The 22,926-nt window shown below is 39.2% G+C and overlaps 1 pseudogene across 1 annotated transcript; it reads right to left on the bottom strand.

Moving 5' to 3' along the window:
- Positions 1–13,959: 13,959 nt before the first annotated feature.
- Positions 13,960–16,216, bottom strand: LOC306666441 (PEST proteolytic signal-containing nuclear protein-like; annotated as a pseudogene). The gene has a single exon. The product of its transcript is annotated as a PEST proteolytic signal-containing nuclear protein-like (transcript).
- Between the last annotated feature and the right edge of the window lie 6,710 nt (positions 16,217–22,926).

The raw sequence follows: 22,926 nt of genomic DNA, 5'->3' as shown, positions 1-22,926 counted from the left end.
ATATGAATACATTTAATATACAAAGAATGACCATTCAACGATTATTAACAAATTTAGTTTTTAAAGAAAAATTTAGACTCTGTAATGTAGTAATACTTTAACAGTTGTTGTTTAACCATAAATGCATAAACCCCAATTTTTAAGACTAATTGTTCTAAAGAATAGAACTTAACAGACATAATTTTAAGAGTAAATTTTACCAACCTATGAAAACACCAATAATGTTAAAGTATGTTACTCCATGGAATTTAAGGAGTTGAGAGTACTCGATGTTATTTAATAATTAGCACTTTAACTTTATAAATTAATCAGATGTCTCTAACAAACACATTTGAGTAATCCCATACATGTCAACTCTAATTCACTTATCTTATTGTAAAAAAAAACCAAGATATGTACAAACAATATTTGCCCTCTCTTTCCTGTTGAAGAAAAGTCCTAGAAAAATTGATGTTAGACATTTTATAAACAGCAACATTTTATTAATTTGACCACCTAGAGAATTATGAGTTAATTTTAAAGACATTTACTTTTATTAGTTTACCCAATTTAAATTGAACCTTTTTAAATCACATGAATTAAAAGTATTTGGATCCATTTTTTTTTATTTTAATTTTATGCGCACTTATATTTAGTTGCACACAGTCAGACAACACATAACACAAAAGCAAAGGCCTTGTAATGTTTATCTCCATTGCAATGTAACAGAAGTTCAAAAATAACTCTAGAGTTGAATTAAAGAGAACTGATCAAAAAAAGTCAGGAGCTCAAAAAAAATAGAATTTAAGGAAAAAAAAAAAGAGTCCTGGAAAAATGATATGGCCATTAATTGCTTTGGTAAAGCATCATATAATTTTTTTTGCTGGAGTTCAGATAGAACTCTTTGCCTTTTTTTTTTTTTCCCTTGGGTTTGAGACTGGCCTCCCACTGTGCCTTCTGGCTTCCTCCATTTACATTTCAATGTAAACCTTGACTGAGATCTGAAAGGAGCTGAGATAACAGGTTCTAGCAGAAACTTGATGCCTCGGGCATTTTAACCCTTTTTCCTGGTTAGTGACCAACTCAGGTTTGGATGCAAAAAAAATTGTGAAACATTATCTCCCACTACTTGTGAGGAATGTATATCATACTCCTCACTGTGACATACCCCTGACTGTTGGGCTGGTTAGGGTTACTTCCTCCACACCAGCCACCTCCCATGGGGGGCTAGAATATGTGCGCAGGACCTCGTGGCAGGAGGGCTGGGTGGGCTGGGCCGGAGGGTCCTCTGCTGTAGCGGACTGGTATGGGGGTAGTTTTTTAGCTGAGTCGAAGTCAGAGGAGGAGGAGGGATTAAGAGGGGGAGAAGAAGCCAAAAGGAGGCATTCGAGTTTGCAGAAAGAGCAAAGAAGTGCAAGAAAGAAAAGACTTGAAGACAAGGACTCCCTTTCCATCTGTCCGCTTGCTCACAGAAGCTATGTGCCATTACGTGACCATGTTGGATTGATTATCTAAAGGGTACTGTAGCCAAATATCATTACACAAATGAATAAGTTTTGATGGCTTTAAGCCAGGGGTCAGGCGAAGGGCTCTAAAATTGTCTGATAGACATCCCAGGGGTGAATCTGCCAGAATGGAGGACCCAGATCCCATGGTGGAGATGATACAGCCGAGTCAGTATCCAGGGCATCCCGAGGTCATAGTAGTCAACTGGAGACGAGAAGGCAGCACAGAGAAGGGGTCATCACCAAGCATCAGTCTGTGTGCCAGGCAAAAGTCGAGAGAATTGAGGACCTGACATCAGGATTTTCGAGAGAGAGGGAGCACGAGGAGGGGCCTCAACCCTGAGAGAATCTCCACCATTAAATCAGGAACCCACCTGGCAGATAAGACCGACTAAGGGGGCCAGCCGTAACTATAAAAGTTGTGGCTGGAGGTACCCCACCCCTCAGCCGCCTCGAAGGCCCTGGACACCCAACGGTCGCTTCTCAGGTTGGTGGAGGAGTGTTTGAGTCGGCCTGGGGAACCCACCTAGGGAGTTCACCAATCTGAAGTCCAATGATGGATGCAGAGCAGAGCATCTGGGTGAATGGAAGGTGAGGCCGGGTCTGGGGGCACTGGGGCATCAGATGGGGACACTTAAGAGACACTTGCTTAAGAGACAGTGGAAGAGCCCATCCAAGTCACGGCATCAATGTAAGAACCCAGAAACCACTCTGGTCACAGGAACTCACAAAAGAGTTTATTAAGCAAACAGGCAGAGTGTCTCCCTGCAGGGTAAGAGAGAAAATGAGAGGAAAAGAGAGAGAGAGAGTGCACACAAGAAAGAGAGTGAAATGGAGGAGAGAGCATGAAAGCAAGGAGGAGAGAGAGAGAAAATGGCAGGCGAGCTATTCTTAAGCAGTCGAATTCTGTGGGCTCACAGGGGACCAATAACGGAGAAGGATACTTGCAAGCTGACTGATGAACCAATAGCTAGCTAGGATGTTCACAGACTGACATTGGGAGGCAGGGAAATGACTGCAGCATAAAGGGCGGGGGGAGCAGCTTTATATTATATTATACTCCTAGAAAGGACATAAAGTATGATGATATTCACCAGAAGGATCACTTCAATAGAAGCTCTCGAAAACCAGGTGGACAAAATGATCTATTCAATTTGTCAGGTTGCCTCTTTCTTTCACCTCCTCGGTGTTTGTTCAATGGAAGGTAAAAGTGACCATGGTAGCAGGGATGAAGACTGTGCCTGGCCTCCCAAAGCTTACCAAGCTACACATTTGCTGAGTGCCCAGTCAGCCAATAACAAAGTCAACACCAAACTCCAGAGGCCTCATTGGTCACCTAGAGGTACATAAATTTACCATGACCTTCTTCATGATGGAAAGGGTATGACTTTGTCCTCATGTGTGAAGAATCATATTCTTGGTGCAGACTTGTCTTCCCTGCCTGAAATGCTTTCCATAAATGGATTTGCAAAATGCTTTAATTACTGTCATTAATGTCCTACACAAGTTCTCCATCCAGAGGAAATATTTCCAGGCTAAGGAAGAAAGACAATGAGCTGCATGTCATTCACTGGTCTTGTCCAAAAATAACTGGCTTGATAGAAAGGTGGAGTAAGCTGGAAGTATAACTCAATAGTGGAGCACTTACCTAGTACAAGAGAGGACCTGTGTTCAATCCCAAGCACAGCAAAGGGAGAGGGGATGTAGAATGATTTGCCAAAAGATCAGTTGCTGCACCAGCTGGTAGACCACATGTGCAGTGAGACTGGGGTGCTATCCTACAGGACACAGCATATGTCTCAAACCAATTTCCACTCTGGTCCTATCTCCTCTGGATCCGGAACACATGGGTCCAGGAAACAGGAAGAGAAGGTAGAAATACTCCCTCTCACTATTATATTTAGTGAATTTTTTCATCTTGTACCCACAACTCAAAGAAATTTTGTGTACTGTCAACGTGACTTTGAACTAAGTGGGTCTAGACATCTTAGTGCCCAAGGGAAGGATGCTTCTACCAGGAAATACAGTCACTGTTCTGATGAATTCTAGGGAAGGATGCTTCTACCAGGAAATATAGTCACCATTCTGATGAATTCTGAGGCTGTCCTCAGGTCTTTTAAATTCTCGTGTCCATGAATTAACAAAGGAAGAAGGTCAATCTACTGGCCAGGGTGATTGATCTCAATTACCAGGAGGAAATTAGATTGCTGCTACACAATGAGAATATGACAGACTATGACTGAAAGACAGGACTACAACACTACAACAACTCTATTAGAATAAAACATCCAAGGACTCAGATCCTGTGGGAATGAAAGTTCGGATAACTCCACCAGGTAAAGCACTCTAGCTGGTATCTTAGCTACCAGGCTGATTTAATAGAATATAGTAAACTGGGTTGCTTATAAACAGAAGTTTAATACTTTCAGTGCTAGAGGCCAGAGGTCTGAGATCAGGGAGTCAGCATGGTTAGGATCTGGTGGAGGCCTTCTTCCAGGTAGAGGCTGACTTCTAGTTGTTTCCACATAGCGCAGAAAGCTGACAACTTAAGTAAGCTCTTTCATGACTCATAATGTCACTAATACCAATCTGAAGGTCTCCACTCTCATGCCCTCATCTAATCCTAATTACTTCCCAAAGACACCCCACCTCCCAATACCATCACAGTGGATAGTGGGGGGCGGATAGGGAGTCAACATATAAATTGCAGGGGAGGGGGGCACTCAGACCATATCACTAGGAGAGATGTTAGAGAATAAGGGAAATAGCTGCTGAATAAAGGCAATTATGATTACAAATTAAATCTCATGAAGAGCTGTAAACACAGAAAATGTAATGGGTACTTTTTATATTGATAAGTTATTTACTTCCCCTTCCTCCCTCTCACCCTTTGAACTCTGGTTGGGTTCAGCAATGAAGAACACCTCTGAGCAATAAGAAGATCTAAGGACGATGGAGTGAGGATGGGGCACTTACCCCCACTGCCCTCACTGCAGAGTCCCACAGTTCCTATCTGCATCTCTGCCTCTAAGAGTTTAGCTCTGATCAGAGACCTGCTCTACCCTCTAACTATAGGTTCCAGAAAGCCTTCCTCCCATCCACCCTTCTAAAGCCATGCCTTAGTAGCTCCTAGATCCTGCATTCTCCTTTGTGAGTTCCCTACATCCTGCCCTAGGAATAGTCCTGTTATAACATTCCCTCCAATTTATCCCATGACTCTTTCATCTGACTGCTAGGACACCAACTAGACACATGCATCCATCTTCCTCACCAAAACACAAGCTCCCAGAGGGCAGGGCCTTACTTATTGTTTCATTCACTAGAGGTAGAGTGTACCTGATACTAAACAGGTGTTCAATCAATATTTGTTGAATGAATGGCTGCACGAATGAATGACTAAAAAAATACAAATATCTGCAATACAAGAGAGAATATAAGCAGAGTACAAACACGCTACCACAAACAGCAAGGAAAGACCAGTAGGGCTAAATCTAATGTGCACAGAGCTGCCTTAACCCAGACCCAGAGCAAGGGTGCCTTTGTGTAATTGGTCCAACCAGCTTGGTGCCCTTCATTAATATGCATGAAGCAGTGGTATGCTGTAGCCCAGGATCTTACATAAGAAACAGATATAACCTAACTACTTTGGGAGCATAAGATTTAAAAGAGAAAACGTTTTATCAGCTTTGGGACATTAAAGAGAGACTTCAGCTATAAGAGAACTCCTGATGATATCTATCATGAGGTAAATGCATTGCTATTCAAGTATTTATCATCTTTACAATTTTTTAATATACTACAAGGATGAGATAGGGTATTTTTAGCCAAACCAACATAACTTCAGACAAATCATAATAGGATTCTTTTCAACCCTGGGCCAATTAGCTGAAGGCTAATTTAGACTACACAAGCCATAGTGGGAGATGCTTCTAAAATACTTAACACATGACTCAGCTGTATAAATAATTGGTAGAAAATGAAGCTGACCAAATTTTCAGATGTTCAGATTTGGCTACAAGTGTACAAAGACTAGCACAAAGGTTTAGTCCTTTCTTAAAAAAAAAAAAAAAAAAAAAAGCCTAAATATAATAATGTATTGCATTGTGGTATTTTCCTCAATGATGGACTGCAGTTATGATAACAGTCTCACAAAATTCTATCACGAGTGATGTTGTAGCCACCTTATTTTGTGTAAGTATACTCCAGAATGTTCACACAAGACAAAACCATTTAACACATTTCCCTGAATGTATCCCCATCATTAAGTGATGCATGACTCTGTTCTGAGATAGACAATTAAATACATAATAATGCTATGCTTCAATCCCATCTGATAACCTTAAATAACAGTGTAGATAAATAATACCAAGGCTTAACCAAAAATTGCTGTCAATAGGACAGATCAAGGATTAATTTCACTAAAATGCTTTTCTTTATTTGGTAAATCTAATTTCATTTCAATTATTTGTAGGAAATGTTGAATCCTATTTTTCAATGATAATTCAAACAAATTATTTGTAATAGACTAAAATGCTGCAGTAATAGCATTTGTGAAGACTCTGGGGTGTTTAGTAAAAATTATAGGGTTTGGGGTTTAGTGAAAGGAGATTTAGTGGGCCTTCACATTCATAAAAAGAGTTTATTTTAAGATTTCCATGGCAAGAGTGGGTTACTCAATAGAGAACTCACATACTAAAAATGGTTATATCTGACAAGACCTTTTGGCAAACAAATAAGGCTTACTTATCTTACTCTGCTACACCTTAATATAAACCACACCTGTTTAGAAGGATGTCTAGAGAATTTATGCAAGTTTTGGCCTGCATCTCTTCATTTAGAGTTAATGAGAGTTTTTTCCATATCATATTTAGGTATCAGGTTTCAGCACCCTACAAAGGGGGAGCAATGAATGTTTGCTATTTTATGTGTCACTTCCTGGAGAACATGCCTCCATCAACCTTCCCTTGGATATTCTATCTCTTTTTCCCCTTTTATAATGGAAAGAGCATTGTTTTGAGTCAGGCTGACTTAGGTTCACATTTACCCATTTATAAAATTGGGCTAATAATAGCTATTTTACAGGATTGTTATTAGGTATCTCAAAACTGCATATCAAGTATCTATTTCAGTACCAGCAATTTAATAAGTGAAAGCAGCAGTAGTCATCATTATCCTTGTTGTTATTGCTACAAGTGCACCCATCAAGACTTCTAAGATACCAATTTGATTTCAAGAACCTGCAGCAGTTAGGAAGTTAAATTATTCAAAATTATTCATGAAGGCAGGGTGAATCACTGGTGAGTCAGTTGTATCTTATTCAATAATATGTATACTAGTGATGGTAAGATAGCCCTAAGACATTTTACTACATCAAACATATGCATAGTTAAGGAAACAAGATTCTTTCCCAATTTTAGTCAGAGAACCAGAGCAGGTGGGTTGAGGTGATGTCCAGGAAACTCAAATCACTCACAAAACACTGTGGAAATTAGTTTTTCATATGGTCATGTTGATTCAGGTCTTAGCATCCTCTACAAGCAATTGACAGCTTTCAATATCTCCAAAAAATAGAATCTTCATAAAATTATTTTTGCCATTTTTGTTGTTATCATTGTTACCCTTGTTCATTTAATTATCTATCTCTCTTCTGTGATATAAACAAAACATTCAAACCACTTGAAACTGCTACCCACATATCTTGCATAAACAATATAATATCTAATAAAACCATAACTCTCCAAATTCCAGCTATATTATAATATCAGTGTTGGAATGACTTCACATGCAGAATTAGAAAAATGTTCACAAAGTTATTAGTATATCACATTATTTAACATCTCCTTTCTTCTTCCTAATTCTGAGAGTATATCTAACAAATAATTTGCCCTGTTCTTTTAAGATGTCAAATATCATTTTTATTTATTTGAATGATTTAGTTTAAGAAGAAGTGGTTTGGAAAAGTATTAGGAATGTCAGATTTTATAACAAATCATGTGGGTGGAAGGTTTTGTTAGATTGGCTTTTTCCCCCTCTCTGACAGCAAACAAGTCTATCTGAAAACATACTAAGCTCTAGCAGGTGCCCAGAGCTAATTTGGTTTGGAACTATTTTTAAAAAGCACTAGCTAAGTTTTATAGCAAGTCATACCAAATGGTTATATTGTTTTTCTATCTTCTTGCAATTCAGGGGCCAGTTTTTTAAATGTGACTTTAAACATAAGGCCACAAATTGTCCACGTAGTAAGCATAGCTAAAATACCCAGATTCTTAAGCCTTCTCGGAGCTCTCTAGAAACAAAACACTTAGAGGTTTGCATCTGAATTTCTACCTAACACATTCCTTCCTGAGTTCTCTGCATTTCCTGCTAATACTTTTCATTTAAATCTAGACAGTTTTGGCTCTGGTCAGTGAAGGAGACGTGAAATGTTTTCCAACAGCCAGATGCAACTGGATTTATGGGTTCTGTGCCTGCCTGTCTGCCGGTGGCATGTGCTTTGGCTTCTGACTATCAGAATGGATACTTACTGTCCCTATGGAATCTCATGGCAGTCCCATCAAATAGCATTCTCCTAATACTCCCAGATTAAACACCCACTTAGGTGTGGCGTCTAAAGAACCTTCATCTTTGAATCTGATATATGCATTTAGTCTGGCCTTTCTCAAATACAAAAGTCCTACATGGATTAAGACAGGAAATTACAAAGATTGGATTTTGGGGTTTGCTTTTTTGTTTTATCTCTGTATATCCAAGCAGAAAATCACTAATGCACTGCCTCACAATCCAAATAAACATTTGTCCTACTACTGAGACAGCAGATGTCATGCAAAGCACCAGAGTTTGGGAGTCAAGCTGACCTGGTCTTGAATTCCGGCAAGGCCACCTGACAGCATGTCATGTGGGACGAGTTCTTCAACCTCTCTGAGAAAAATGGAGATAATCATACCTATCTCACAGGATGCCGCTGTGAAGATTAAATATGGTTATACATGTACTATGAGGTCAAGTTCATAATAAATGCTCAGTAAACTCAAATTTCCTTTCAACTGCCTTTCCTTAACAACAACAACAAAAAAAAAAGAAAAAAGAAAAAAAGAAAACCCAAACCTGCTCTGTGTTCACTGTACCACAGGAAGCACCACAGCCCGGGACAAACCCAACACGCCTGCACGGCTCTCAGAGCAGCCCTGTAACATGACCTTTGCAGCTATAAACAGACCCCGTTTTTAAGTTAGGAAACTGAGAAGCTAACAAGAGAATAAGTTTTCCAAAGCTTCATGAAAGAGAGCCCAAAATACAAGCCAAGCTCCCCAAATCCAGTTCTTTTTCTCCAATTTAACCATTTGCCATTGAACTGAGTTCGACAATACTCTGAATTATTTAAGTGAAAACCTACTCTTGGTGGTCCCCATCCTTGGCAGACTTGACACATAAAATAATGAGCATATAACAGGGAGACGCCTAAGAAACCAGAGCCATGTCCACTCTGGCCTGGTGTCTGTCCCTGACAGTGCAGCCAAGGACCACAATGTGGGAGGACAGAGCAGCCTACCATGCTGTTAACTTCAAAAGGCTGGGGTATTAGGGCCAGAGAGAGGAACACAGAGGGCAAGTGGTGGCCTAAAGCCAAGGTCAAGATGTGATGAATTCGATGTTGACATTTTGAGGCTGAAGAGACAATGGGACGGCTGGCTCGCTCCTGCCCACCCTGCCCTATTCAAAGGGTTTGCTCTGTCACGAGCAGTCCTCAGCTGCCCTAGGAGGCGCAGAGCAGACTACTTCCTGGTTGACTGAAAGACTTATACCTCAGACTCCCACACCTTAATTCTCATCTATGTGGTCCCAGAAAGTCAACTCTGTGCTACCTCTCATAGAGGTCTGTAAGACTGCTCGAGTCTTCACTGTCCCCTGCCATTCTAAATAGATTGTTGCGCTTCGGAATGACTATGTATAATTAGAACCAGAAACTACATTCGGGCTTTGGAGTCAGATTTTCATTAACAATGATAGGCCTAGGAACAGTGGCACGAAGACATCTTTTGTAGTCTTAAGAACATATCCTAATGACTTTTATAGGACCAATGCCCATTTTTTTAAGGCACTTCTTAGTATGTGCTGAAATTTTATAAATAAAGCAATACAAAACATTCACCACCTACAACTGGGTATTCTTTGTACATTTTCAAGCATCTTACAAAGTATAAACTAGGACTAAAAATGTTCCACATGATACATGTACAAATTTTTCTCAAGATTGTCATCTTGTATAGCAAAATAGTGTATTGGTATATTTCTTTCCTTATTAATTGGCAAATAAGTGGATTAAAAGCTCACTATATTCCTTACTAAAAAAAGAAAAGAGAAGCTTTGTGCTGGTGTAAATATTCATTAAAAAAAGATAATATGTGCTCTGTGTGTGTGTGTGTGTGTGTGTGTGTGTGTGTGTGTGTGTATTTGGAGTTTTGTTCTACTTGATCCTGTTTCACCCTTACAATCACACTATACTGTAAACAAGACTGGAATTGTGTTTACAAAGACTTCAAGGTCCTCACGTGGTAGCTGGAAAGAGGTAGCACCTGAAGGGGAACTCAGGCCATCTAACTGCTCACCTGGGATCCTTTGTACTACCTCAGGACCTCTGTGGTAGCCATGGGAACCTGTCACTCTCATTCATGGTCTCCTGCTGCTAGGACTAAAGGGAATTCTGTAAACATGGGCTGACTGGATGATACAACAATGGGACTATGAGAAGCTCACATCCCATTTTCCACTCATCCTGCCGCTCTCTTACTGTGAATGAAACACCCAGGAAATTTAGCCAAAGCAGCCAACTCACTTTGTCCTGTCATGACTGTCTGTCACATTGCCACAAGCTAAAGCAGTAATCAATCCAGGTCAAGGCACCCAGAACATTCTAGGAAAGAGTCTCCATGGGGGAGGGTCTCACAAAATAATCTGAAAGAACAAACAAAAAGCCACAAAATTTATGGGCCTCATCTTTGTCCAGTGGGTGCTTCCAGTTGATTTCTACGGCAGATCCATGAAAATCTGTAAATGTGATTTTAGAACTCAAAGGTAATGAAGTATTCTTTTGTGTGTGTGTGGTGCTGGGGATAGAACCCAGGGCCTTGTGCTTGCAAAGCAAGCACTCTACCAATTAAGCTATCTCCCCAGCCTGGAAAAAAGTCTGGCTTAACTATTTTTGAAAATATAAACTGTTTCCTCTCTCTGCTGCTTTAGATGTTACTTTACATAGAACCACAAAATAGGCCTTTCTGCACAGAACCAGCTCCAACTCCCTGAGCCAGCGCAGCAGGCTTCAGCCCCCAGGTAGCTTCAGGGACCAGGACAGGGCAGCCAGGGACTTCCCCAAGCAGCCCAGCTCCCTCCGGCGGGAAGCGCCTTTCTAGGCTAGCTGCTCGAAGCAGACCACCCAGTGAAAGCCTTTCTACACAGAGCCAGCCACAAGTCCCCAAGCCAACGGAGACCTCCGACCTGCAAGCAGCCTCTGGGTCCAGGGCAGGGCAGCCAGAGACCTCTCCAGGCAGCCATGCCTCCTCCAGCCACAGGCTTTTTCCACGGAGCGATCCAAAATGGCGGACTAGAGGGTGACTGCATCTCCAGTCACTTCAGAACCCAGGATTCAAGAAGGGGAGGTATTGAGAGACTCGGACTAAAAAAGAACCACGGGGTGAGTCTCCCCCACCCAGTGAAGCTCAGCCCAGGCGGCAGGCCTGGATTCGGGCGGCTTATTAGAGTAGGGCAGAGCAGCTAGAGTCTTCTCCAGGCAGCCCTGCGCAATCCCGTGGTGGGCTCCTCCCACACGGCCAGCTTCTTGGAGCAGGCCCCCCAGTGAGAGCCTTTCCACAGAGAGCCAGCTCCAAGCCCTGGAACCAGTAGCGGGCTAGGGGCAGCTTTCTTCAGAAGCACTGCATTATCAAGTTACTCCAAGACTTCAGGCTACTGAAGGCTGGGAGGTGATACACTGGAAATCTACAGGGACACTATAAGCCAATAGAGGAAATCTGCAATATCATAGAGTCTCACTGACATCTGACCAATATGAGAAAACAAGGGAAGAAAATGTCCCAAACAAACCTAGATACTATATCAATAAAACCCAATGACAAAACAGCAGAAGAAATGTCAGAAAGGGAGTTCAGAATGTACATAATTAAAACAATCAGAGAAGCAAATGAGGAAATAAAAGAGCAAATGCAGGCATTGAAGGAGGAGATGAAAGAGCAAATGCAGGCATTAAATGATCACACCAATCAACAGTTAAAGGAGCTAATATGGGAAGCAGAGATCATTTCAATAAAGAGTTAGAGATACTGAGAAAAAAACAAACAGAAATCCTTGAAATGAAGGAAACAATAAACCGAGTTAAAAACTCCATAGAAAGCATAACCAATAGGATAGAACACCTGGAAGACAGAACCTCAGATATTGGAGAAAAATACTTAATCTTGAAAACAAAGTTGACCAAACAGAAAAGATGGTAAGAAATCATGAACAGAATCTGCAAAAACTATGGGATATCATGAATAGGCCAAATTTAAGAATTATTGGGATTAAGGAAGGCTTAGAGAAACAAATCAAAGGAATGAACCATCTATTCAATGAAATAATATCAGAAAATTTCCCAAATCTGAAGAATGAAATGGAAAATCAAGTACAAGAGGCTTATAGGACTCCAAATATACAAAATTACAACAGACCCACACCAAGGCACATTATTATGAAAATACCTAACATACAAAATAAAGACAGAATTTTAAAGGCCGCGAGAGAAAAGAATCAAATTACATTCATGGGGAAACCAATAAGAATATCAGCAGATTTTTCAATCCATACCCTAAAAGCTAGAAGGGCCTGGAAAAACATTTACCAAGCCCTGAAAGAAAATGGATGCCAACCAAGAATCTTATACCCAGCAAAACTTACTTTCAGATTTGACGATGAAATAAGATCCTTCCATGATAAACAAAAGCCAAAGGAATTTACAAAAAGAAAGCCGGCATTACAGAACATTCTTAGCAAAATATTCCATGAGGAAGAGATGAAAAACAATGATGCAAATCAGCAACAGGAATAACTAGCATAAAGGAATAGCCAAATAAAGGAGAAACCAAATCATGTCAAAAAACAAAAATGAGTCAAATGACTGGGAATACAAATCATATCACAATAATAACCCTGAATGTTAATGGCCTGAACTCATCAATCAAAATATCCCAGGGATGCAAGGTTGGTTCAACATCCAGAAATCAATAATGTCATTCACCATATCAACAGACTAAAAGCTAAGAATCACATGATTATTTCAATAGATGCAGAAAAAGCATTCAATAAAATACAGTATCCCTTCATGCTCAAAACACTAGAAAAAATTGGGGTACTGGGAACATTCCTTAACATTGTAAAGGCCATCTACGCTAAGCCCATGGCCAATATCATTCTAAATGGTGAAAAACTGAAAGCATTCCCTCTAAAAACTGGAACAAGGCAGGGATGCCCTCTTTCACCACTTCTATTCAACATCGTTCTTGAAACTCTAGCCAGAGCAATTAGACAAACCAAAGAAATTAAAGGGATACGAATTGGAAAAGAAGAACTCAAACTATCCCTGTTCACTGATGACATGATTATATATTTAGAGGAACCTGGAAATTCCACCAGAAAACTCTTAGAACTCATAAATGAATTCAGTAAAGTAGCAGGTTACAAGTTCAATGCTCATAAATCCAATGCATTTTTATACATCAGTGATGAATCTTCAGAAAGAGAAATTAGGAAAACTACCCCATTCACAATAGCATCCAAAAAAATAAAATACTTGGGAATCAATCTCACAAAAGAGGTGAAAGACCTCTACAATGAGAACTACAGAACCCTAAAGAAAGAAATTAAAGAAAACCTTAGAAGATGGAAAGATCTCCCATGTTCTTGGATAGGCAGAATTAATATTGTCAAAATGGCCATACTACCTAAAGTACTATATAGATTCAATGCAATTCCAATGAAAATCCCAATGACGTACTTTACAGAAATAGAGCAAGCAATTATGAAATTCATCTGGAAGAATAAGAAACCCAGAATAGCTAAAGCAATCTTCAGCAGAAAGAGCGAAGCAGGGGGTATCACAATACCAGATCTTCAACTCTATTATAAAGCAATAGTAACAAAAACAGCATGGAATTGGTACCAAAATAGACAGGTAGATCAATGGTACAGAATAGAGGACATGGACATAAACCAAAATAAATACAATTTTCTCACACTGAACAAAGGGGCCAAAAATATGCAATGGAGAAAAGATAGCCTCTTCAACAAATGGTGCTGGGAAAACTGGAAAACCATATGCAACAGAATGAAATTAAACCCCTATCTCTCACCCTGCACAAAACTCAACTCAAAATGGATCAAAAACCTCGGAATCAAACCAGAGACCCTGCATCTTTTTTTTTTTTTTTTTTTTTTTTTACTTTGACAAAATTTATTGGTATTTTAGTAAAGACATTCATCTCAGTCGTTTCTCTCTCCTCATCTTGACCTTCGGTTAATATTTCACTTGGGTCAAGAAAAGAGTATGTAGGAGAGGGATGTTATTTTAACAAACAGTAAAATGGACAAAACAGATAGTTTGCCTACATAAAAGTAAGTTAAATTCATGTATCTTGATATAATTAAATCATGTAAAAACTAATAGTTCTATATACATTTCCATTGTTTTACTTGGGGCTTTTTCTAAACTTAAATGCAAGTGAACAAGTGTTAGGAATTATACACAGGCTGCTTCTCTGGAGTTATTACCTATTAAAAGAGCTCAGTGAGTAATTACCACCAATAAAATAGTCTGAAGCTGCCTCCAAATTTAACATTGTAAGAGTTTTCCAAGGAAATCATTTACCATGTTTCTGTTGTCTGTGACTATGCTTTTAAAGATGTGTTTAACTGTCACATTAAAAAATAATGTCCATATACAATACAAAAATACAAAACAAACACCCTGCGATACACAAATCTAACAGTATATGTGGTGGGAGATTTCATAAAATGTGTCTGAAGATGCATTTTCTTTCCTTCTATTTTTAGTACCTAAAATGTGCTTTTGAAAAGACACTAGTCAGTATGTACATACTTCCAATAAACCACAGAATTGGACTAATAAGAAATCCTGCAGTGAGTTCAATTAAAATTGGATTTAACAAGTTAGAAACTTAAATGCTTAGACAAAGTTACGGAAAGTGCATCTTCTCATATTGTCTTCATACAATGTTAAATTTCTCTCTTTTTTCTTTTGGTGTTTATTCATTTTAAAAAATAAAACCCAGCCAAATGCTTAAGTAGTATGTACATTTAAATTTTTGGTGGTGGTTTGTATTTTAAAAGAAACAGCTTCCTTATGATTTGCCTCAAGTTCTGGTGGAAATGCTTACAGGAACTAGTTATAAACAAAAACCAAGAGAAGCACATTCAGCATACTGATTTACTTTGGTAACAAATGGTTGTTCTTTGAAGACTAATGAAGGTAGACAAGACCCATTAAGGTGAGTGGGCTATTTCAAATACTCGATACTTCACATAAAAATTTTTAAAAAAAAATTTTTTTTAAGAGCTAAGCATCTGTATCCACTGATAGCAATGCCAATACCTATTATATGATGACTTAAAAACAAAACAAACGCCCATAAGGAAAAAAGCTGTATTTTATCTAAATTTATTATCAGTCAATAGTCCAGTAACATTTTCCTCTCAGTACAATACTCCCTCTCTCTATAAGGCTGTTCCTGGGAGCCAGACAGTTTAGGTAATGAGGGAGTTAAGTTAGGAGAGTAACTGCTTGCAGTTTTAAAAAGATAGTAACTTTTTGTTTCCCTCTTAATGTGCTAATAGTTGTGCCTAAAAAAATATGCAATTCTTAAAAAGGTACCATTTCTGATTTATTATCTGTAACCTTTGGAAACTAATCACATGAAACTACAAAATTAGCAAATGTCTTGAAATCTGTATATAAAACATAAATTACCTCTAATTTCAAACTCTCATTTATTAGTGTACCACTCAATCTTTAAAAAAAAGGAAAAAAAGGAAAAAAAAAAAAAAAAAAAAAAAGCGGCTCCAAAGATAGTCTTATACCATTCTTTAAAAAAGGAAACTGTTCCTTTTAACTTTACACCCACCCCACACCCCAATTTCAAAACACATCATTTAATTGTCTTGGTCATGGACATTTCCAAGATGAGATTTTATATTTCTTTCCCATAGCTTCTGGTTATCAGAAAACCCATGCTTTCCTTTATTGAAGGAGTTTGGTCCAGCTGATGTTGGTGTATCCCTCCCAATATTCTTCATCCTCATCTTTGTTTCTGGAGGCATTTCCTCTGGTTCACTATCTTCATCTTCATTAAAAGCTGCTGCTACTGAAAGGGTTTTTGGAGCAAGAGTTGGAACAGTTTCTTTAGGCTTACTTGATCCAAGTTTGATGGATATGGCTGATGCTTTCTTTGTTGTCTGACTACCTATGGCAAATCCAAACTTGGAGATCTTTGTAGGCTTTGTTGGGAGGTCTGCAGCTTCTTCTTCAGCTGATCGTTTCTCAGCGCTGCGACTAGAACTTTCCCCTCCATTACTCCGGCGGCTCCAGCTCCCTGCGGCTTTTCAGGCTTCTCCTCTCCCGCCTTCCCAGCTGCCATTTTCCCCGCCACGGCCTCCCCTGCAGCTACGCCAAGGACGTCACCGAGACCCTGCATCTTATAGAAGAAAAAGTAGGTCCAAACCTTCAACTTGTTGGCTTAGGATCAGACTCCTTAAAGGACTCCTATAGCACAAGAAATAAAAGCAAGAATCAACAACTGGGATAGATTCAAACTAAAAAGCTTTCTCTCAGCAAAGGAAACTATCAGTAATGTGAAGAGAGAGCCTACAAAGTGGGAGAATATCTTTGCCACTCATACTTCAGATAGAGTGCTAATTTCCAGAATCTATAAAGAACTCCAAAAATCTACACCAAGAATACAAATAATCCAATCAACAAATGGGCTAAGGAAATGAACAGACACTTCACTGAAGATGTACAAGCAATCAACAGATACATGAAAACATGTTCAACATCTCTAGTAATAAGAGAAATGCAAATCAAAACTACCCTAAGATTTCATCTCACCCCAATTAGAATGGCGATTATCAAGAACACAAGCAACAATAGGTGTTGGCGAGGATGTGAGGAAAAAGGTACACTCATACATTGCTAGTGGGGCTGCAGATTAGTGCAGCCACTCTGGAAAGCAGTATGGAGATTCCTCAGAAAGCTTGGAATGGATCCACCATTTGACCCAGCTATCCCACTCCTTGGCCTATACCCAAAGGACTTAAAATCAGCATACTACAGAGATACAGCCACATCAATGTTCACAGCTCCTCAATTCACCATAGCCAGATTGTGGAACCAACCTAGATGCCCTTCAGTTGATGAATGGATAAAGAAACTGTGGCATATATATACAATGGAATATTACTGTGCCATGAAGAATGATAAAATTATGGCATTTGCAGGCAAATGGATGAAATTGGAGAATATCATGCTAAGTGAGATAAGCCAATCTCAAAAAACTAAAGGATGCATGATCTCACTGATAAGCGGATGAGGACATATAATGGGGAGTAGGAGGGGTTAGCGTTAGGGTTATGGTTAGGGTTAGGTTTAGGGTTAGGGATAAGGAGGGTGGTAAGAATGGAGGAAGGAAGGACTGTATGGAGGGAAAAGAGGGGTGGGAGGGGTGGGGGGGAAGGGAAAAAAATAACAGAATGAATCAAACAACATTGCCCTATGTAAATTTATGATTACACAAATGGTATGCCTTGACTCCATGTACAAATAGAGAAACAACATGTGTCCCATTTGTTTAAATAAAAAAAAGAACCAGAAAATAGATTTCTCAGCTATAGCATGTGTGCCTGTTTCGTTAATCAAGCAGAGCTAAAATATTCAAACCAAATAAAATTATAATAATATTAATAAATTACTAAGCTAAGAGTATCAGGTTATTAAGGTAATTTATATATTTGCAAGTAAAGAACAATAGGAAGTTGACTGACAAAGAGCAATGCTAAAGAAGGAGATCCAGGTTTAAATCTGGCTTCACTCAAGCCATTGTTAAGGGTTTTCTGTATAGATTATTCATTATGTCAGGCTAAGAATTTAAGTTATTTTGAAGGAGGCATTTAATTCTAATAAACCAGCTGTTACAACAATTCTAAAATGATCTCTCTTTTTCCCGTCAGAGATTTTAAAAAACTGAAAAAGTATACCTCAACCAGAAAATAAAAGTTTGATTTGGTGTGAAAAAAAAAAAATGGTAATGAAGTCGGATGATTAGCTCACATAGAATTCAGACTCATCAATGCTGGACACAAAAGCAGGAAAGAAGGCAAAACAATGGGAGATTGGAGAAAACAGGAAGATGAAAAGTCAGAGAGAAATCAACTTAATAAGTACCCCAGAATGGAAATCTGGCATGTTTCCATTAATGTGTCTATCCAAACTCAGCCAGCAAAACCCTCAGCTCAAATACAACTCTCCTTCCATAAGATTCGTTTGCCTACTTTACATTACTTATAACAGATTAACAATTGTGTGCATGTATGCATATTTAACAATAAATCCCACTATTATGTGTAATTATAATGAGCCAATTTAAAAAACAGAAAAATAAAATTAGAAAATAATAATAAAAATAAATTTACATGATAAAAAAGAAGTCCTTTAGTAATAAGAGAAATACAAATCAAAACTACCCCAAGATTCCATCTCACCCAATTAGAATGGCGATTATCAAGAATATAAGCAACAATAGGTGTTGGCGAGGATGTGGGGAAAAAGGTACACTCATACATTGCTGGTGGGGTTGCAAATTAGTGTAGCCACTCTGGAAAAGCAGTGTGGAGATTCCTTAGAAAACTTGGAATGGAACCACCATTTGACCCAGCTATCCCACTCCTCAGCCTATACCCAAAGGACTTAAAATCAGCATAGTACAATGATGCAGCCACATCAATGTTCATAGCTGCTCAATTCACAATAGCCAGATTGTGGAACCAACCTAGATGCCCCTCAATTGATGAATGGATAAAGAAACTGTGGTATATATATACCATGGAATATTACTCAGCCATAAAGAATAAGAAAATTATGGCATTTGCCGGCAAATGGATGACATTGAAGAATATCATGCTACGTGAGATAAGCCAATCTCAAAAAACCAAAGGACAAATGATCTCACTGACAAGCAGATGATGATACATAGGGGGTGGGAAGGGGGCAAGAATGGAGGAAGGAGGGACTCTATAGAGGGATAAGAGGGGGAAGGGGGGAGGGGAGAAAAAAATAACAGAATGTATCAAAAACTCTTACCCTAGGTAAATGTATGATTACATAAATGGTATGCCTCTACTTCATGTACAGAGAAACAAGATGTATCCCATTTGTTTACAATAAAAATGAATTAAAAAAAAAAAGTCAAGTGCTGGGCAAAGTGATGCACACCTATAATCCCAGTGACTCGGGGGCTGAGGCAGGAGGATCACGAGTTCAAAGCCAGACCCAGCAACTTAGTGAGACCCTGTCTCAAAATAAAAAAATAATTTTTAAAGGGCTGGAGATGTGACTCAGTGGCTAAGTGACCCTGGGTTCACTCCAGGGTAACAAAATACAAAACAAAAAAAAGCAGATTAACAAATCAGGTAAGCCAGGCCATTCTTTGTCAAAATTCTTTTTTTTTTCTTTTTGAGATGGATGCCCACTTTTTTCTTTCTTTCTTTTTAAGATGAAGTCTCCCAGGTAATTGCCACCTGTGGTCATCTCTCTCTGGGTCAGGTGACAGACCCCAATCTTTTCTTCCTGTGAAAAAATCTTTCTAGGCAGAAAGGGGATAGCTGATAGAAAAGCCTGCATCGTCTAGCTGTTTAATTCACTAACACAGGTTTCCCTTGTAACTACAATTTCTATTACAAAAGATCTGTTCTTATGTCTATAGAGGTCTGCTATTTCTCTGAATAACATGCCAAAACTATATATATTTGGGGTAGGATACTCTACTTTCTCTCACTTCTAACCCTCAAATTAACACACTATGCATCAGTGAAAATAGAAAAGTTGAGTGCCCAAGTCCTATAAGGTGCAAAAGAGGTACAAAGCAAATAGGCGAGGGATTAGAAAGTTACTTAGAAACACCCAGAGAAAACCAGTATGTGTGTTGTTACTGTTGCAGGATAGGGCACCGGGAATGGGCAGGAATCCACACTCAGGAAGAAACTTAGAACTACATTCTCCATCAGGTTGCCACTTTCAGGACTCCTTTTCGGACACTTCTGAGGGTTACTTCATTGTCTGATGATTGGAGGACACAAAGTACATTTAGTGGGTCAGACCAGAGTGTCACATGTCCTAAAATGGGCAGGCTAGGGGGAAAATCATTATTCACCTCTTCTAGAGTTCATCAAATGTCCTGCCCAGCAGCCATGTAAATGAAAAACCTAATTATAATTATTTAAACTTTATATGTGTGTCTTCGGTTTTGCACTATTTTAATGTATGCCAAATTTTTCAAGATTGTTAACATGGGACAAATTAAAGGAATATTGAGCTGTCGGTGTAGCTCAGTGGTAGATCAGTTGCCTAGCATGCACAGGCCCTGGGTTAGATCCCCAGTGCAGGGGAGAAAAAAAATTTTTGAGGGAACATTTGGTAGCTACGTTGTTCCAAACTTTACCAAGAATTGGTCACTGGTTTTGTGACAAGGACTTAGAGGCAATTTGTGCTAAAAGCACTGACTCTTCACTTGAGCCTGCAGATGCCCAATGGGAAAACTAAAAGCAAAATAAAAAGTTTGGCATCTCTGCCTTCATTTTCTGTCTCCATTAAGACCTTAAAACTTTGGGTCAGACTCCTGCTCAACTCTGCACATTGGCATGTTAATCACTTAAAGAGTGTTCATCTAAAGCTGGTAATCGTCCCCCCTTCAAGGTTGAAGACACTAAGATAAGAGTATTTACAAGGTTCACAATGACATAACAATCAACAGATCGTCAACCAACTTTGACAACATCCTGTTCCAGATCCCAGGGAGCAGCACCTGGTATGTAATAAAAGTCTCCAGTCCTCACTCTAAACCTGCCAGGAACAGCGAGACTTGCAGGCAGATCACCCCAGGATGAGACTGTCCCCCTACCTGGCGGCAATGACATCATGATGGGAACTGAGGCTGCCCTCCTGAGCAGGAGCAATCAACTCACAAGAACCAAACTGCCCCCTCAAACAAGAGACTTCCCGGAGCCTAGCAGAACCAGACCTGGGATAATGATCAACCAGAAGAACGCTTCATGATACATACTTCTTACTCCATGCCCCTATTCTTCCTTTATTTCCTTCCTGAAACTCAGGTCAGTATCCCCACAGACAAGGCTGAGGATGTTTGATTCCCTTTGACATTCCAATAGAACTATATTAATTCTATTCAATCGGGTCTGAATTAATTATATTCAATTTCTTTCTTGAATTTCACCATTAGTTTTTACTTGTTTTCTGAGGTGAATAGTCAGACCCGATGCATTGGGACCCCCCAGAACTGCACCTCTGGCCTAGGACTTGGGTTACAGTTTCAAAAATCACATTGTGGACATCTTGCCACTGATGGACTCAGAACTAAAAGCTGGTCACCTCGGTATGTGTAATGTCGGGGCAAAGAGAAAGTTTTTGCAGGAATAAACCAGAAATAGGCAGATGAGGAGAAAAGATACAAATTTATTATCATACCCAGGGTGGAAAAAACTCACAGCATGAGAGTCAAACATGAAGTACAAGACTCAAAAGAAAGGTCACATAGATGAGCTTAAATATTTTTTTCATTGGAGCAGCAGAAATTGGAGTATAGACAATTGTTAGGGGGATAGCAGATCATTTTTGGGGGAATTCAGTAGTGTTGGAGAAGAGACAATGGCCTGGGGCAAAGTCTGTTAGGCCTTTAGAACAAATGGTGGTTTGTAAATGATTCTCTTTGGGATACTGAATGGAACTGAAATGGGAAACAATACTGTGTGACAAAAGCCTGTCCAGGTGTGTTTCCAGGTGTGTTGACAGACTTCGGTCTTTTTCTGGTGGTATGTATTTAGCCATCTCTGGATTGATGAAACTTCAATTATGAAGTCTGGTGGATTCTGTCAGATAGATAGGGGACTTTACGGAAAGCCTCTCCCTACACTGGGAGGAGAAGAAACAAGGGACGATCAGAGAGGCCTGGATTCTCAGGTGATTCTGTAATGGAGTTTCCTTTAAAATTGGGGATTTAAAGGAAGATCCAGTCATTGTCCTGACTGACTCCATTTTGCTCTTCTGACCTGTTCTGAGTCATTTCTTCTCAGCTTACCTCAGTTCCACAAAACAACAAGTCTTATGGGAAGATCACCTCATGACAGGAACTGAATTGTTCCCTCAAGAAACAATGATTTATTTCCCTGGTGCCAAGAGGACCCCACAAAACCAGATCTCCTGAGATAATGACCAACCAGAGCAGAGTTAGACCAAGAATGCTTGAATATATCTGAGATACATACTGGCCTCTCCCACTTTTTTCTTCCCCTTTATAATCCTGAAGCTATTGCTAATACTCCAAAGACAGGTCATTGATTAGGACTTCGATTCCCCTACATAAGTTTTTTTCTCAGTATGGCCACACTGAATAAATTCTTTTCCTACTTCACCACCACTGGTCTCTAGGATTGAACTCTCAAGGTGGTGGGTGATCTAATCTGGTCTGTTGAGACCCCCAGAGTCAGGCCTCTGCCCTAGGGCTCCAGTAACAACACTTCAAGTCCTCTCAGAATGTCAAAGCTCCAGTCTCTGGTCTCTGGGGTATTGTTTTCTGAGCCTCAATAGCAGTTGCCCCATTACCATGATTTCTCACATATGTGCATGTGTTTGATGCCCGATGGACGATCTCATGTAGAAGTGCTGAGACATTCTACATACCGAATGAAGTACATGTCTTTATGCTATAAATTGCTATCCTTTCATTTCTCCTTTAGATCACAGTTGAAATTATTTGCAAACAGGTTTATCACCAACAGTATACATTCCAGAATAGAAAAGAAAGTGTTGCAGATAATTTTTTTTATAAAAACATAGTTTTAATTTTCTAACTCCACCAATCCTTCTACATTTATTACTTGCCACGATGTTGGTAGGAAATTAGTAGTGCATAATAACAGGTGTGTGAATATTTGATGACAAAAAAAGGATATTTACATAATAGTAAAGCATCCCTTCATAGGTTGTTTACTAATTCCAAAGAAAAATATCTTTGTAAATTACCTTTTTAATAGAAAAGCTGGAAAATACCACCTAAAACAAATGATCCAGATTTAGAAAAATATTATACGCAATATA

Source organism: Sciurus vulgaris, assembly GCF_902686455.1.
Source record: "Sciurus vulgaris genome assembly, chromosome: 1".
NCBI lineage: Eukaryota > Metazoa > Chordata > Mammalia > Rodentia > Sciuridae > Sciurus > Sciurus vulgaris.
This window is presented reverse-complemented; position numbering and strand designations above follow the sequence as displayed.